Here is a 2,515-nt window from a genome sequence, read left to right on the forward strand (position 1 = left end):
TTAGCTTATATAGTGTAGGTGGTGGTGAGCTTTCTTTGTGATGGAGTTGGTGTTTAGGGTCCAGGAGAGGTGGTCTCCTAGGATCTTCATGCTGTTGACTATCTCAACTGTGGAGCCATTGATGTACAACGAGAAGTGAGCAGCAGCGTTCTTTCTGAAGTCAACAACCATCTCTCTTGTCTTCTCGACATTTAGAGTCAGGTTGTTCTGACGCCAGTCTACTGGATGTTTTACTCTGTATACAGACTCATCGTTCTTTCTGATAAGACCCACTACTGTTGTGCCATCTACAAACTAAATAATGTGTTTTGTACTGTACTGGGCAGCACAATCATGTGTCAGCAAAGTAAGGAGCAGTGGGTTAAGCACACAGCCCTGGGGAAGCCTATGCTGCTTATACATTTGTTAGGCACCCCTTAGTTATACAGGCTAACTGTCAGGGTGCATGTTTCTTATTGGGGCTAGCCATCTTCCATTTCTTTGCATGTAAGTTATTTGTGCAACAACAGCCTAGATGGCAAGCTTAGGATCAAGTAATCAGTAATTCCCAGTAGACAGAATTTAAGGGGATAGGACATTGGTAATTTGGGTTTGAATGTTGCATGCCATGATTCCAGAACAGAATTGAGAGAAACTGTAGGGCAATTCCAAATCTTACAAACATGGTCTAGTCCACATTTAGGGCAGCTAGAAGATTCTCTGCTTCTGATGTGGAAGAGCCGGGGGTAGTGTACACCAGCCTGTCTCTACTTGAGATTAAATTGTTGTTGTGTATCAGTCCTGAAAATCAAATTCCCTAATGGCACTTACACAACAATTGAAATGTGCACCATTTGTACCTTTTATTGAAATCCCAGCTGGGATATAAATGGGGCATGAGTACATATATGGAAGGCTTATGTCAGAAACCCCAAGCTAATTACAAGGCATATACAACAAGTTTACTTGTAAGTGGTAGGGATTTGGAATGGATTGGCCTAGCTTGGCAGATTGCCTTGGAACTTAGATTAATGGAGGGAATGATTGGGAGGGCCTTGGGGTGTAACTGGGTAGATCAGGAGTGAGCTGATAAGGGGTGCATGAATTTACCAGCAATCTAATTGTCACTAAAGATTTAATAGTGTTTAACCAGGTAGACTAGTGCCAACTCTAGGTCACATATCTGAAGACTTTGTATCAGCCATTTAAAAATCAACATTTTGTTTACCCCTAATGTCACCTTAATTCACTTCAAAACCAAAAACCATGGAAAGCCACTGGCAATCTGAGCAGTGGCAGTGGCAGATGAAATTTAATTTGGTAAATGTAAAATCATGCATCTGGGATATAAAATGGGACTGCACTAGGCAAATCCATAATGGAGAAGGACCTTGGAATCCTTGTAGATAATAAACTGGGCTGTAGCAAGCAATGCCAGGCAGCAGCTGCAAGGGCAAAGTCTCTGTTATGAAGACAAATTGGCTTAATTGGGGTTGTTTATGTTGGAGATATGGGAGATTTGGGTGATATGATAACTATGTTTTATGTATAAGGGAACCATATAATAATTTCTCTAATGCTTTATTTACCAGTAGAGCTTTCCAGCAGACACAAGAGCACCCATTATGATTAGAAGAAAGGAGGTTCCATCTAAATACCCGGAAAGGGATTTTTAAAGTGAGAGCTGTGACGTTGTGGAATTCTCCCCCTGAATCAGTCATACTAAAGGTGGCCATACACGTGGCGATCCGACGATGTTTCGCACGACCATCGGTCGCACGAAACATCGTAAGATCCGCCACACACCATTCAGGGCTGAATCGGCAGGTAAGGAGGTAGAAACAATAGGATTTCTACCTCCTTCTGCCGATTCAGCTCTGAAAGGAGAATTTTGGTCAGGCGCCTTCTATGGCGCCCGATCAAAATTTTCAAACTTGTCCGATCGGCGAGTCGTCCGATATCAGCAGCTTCCTGCGATATCGGTCGACTCGCCGACATGCCATACACGCACCGATTATCGTACGAAACGAGGTTTCGTAAGATAATATCAGTGCGTGTATGGCCACCTTAACAGATACATTAGATAACTTTAAGAAGGGGTTGGATGGGTTTTTAGCAAGTGAGGGAATACTGGGTTACTAAAAGCTGATCCAGGGACTGTTCCGGTTGCCATCTTGGAAGGAATTTTTCCCTAAAGAAAGGCTTCAGAATATAGGTATAGGATCCAATATCTGGAAATCCGTTATCCAGAATGTTCTGGCCATCTTCCATAGATTCCATTTAAATTAATAATATAAGATATAATTAATTCTTATTGGAGGCAAAATAATCCTAGTGGGTTTAATTCATGGTTAAATGATTTTTTTTTAGTAGACCTAAGGTATGGAGATCCAAATTACAGAAAGAACCCCTATCTGGAAAACCCCAGATCCCAAGCATTCTGGATAACAGTTTCCATACATGTAGTTGTAATTAAAATCCAACATATGCCACAGCACATAATAGCATTACATGATGAAACTTTTTGTGTTAAAGG

The sequence above is a fragment of the Xenopus tropicalis genome, chromosome 10, assembly GCF_000004195.4.
Source record: "Xenopus tropicalis strain Nigerian chromosome 10, UCB_Xtro_10.0, whole genome shotgun sequence".
Taxonomy (NCBI): Eukaryota; Metazoa; Chordata; class Amphibia; order Anura; family Pipidae; genus Xenopus; species Xenopus tropicalis.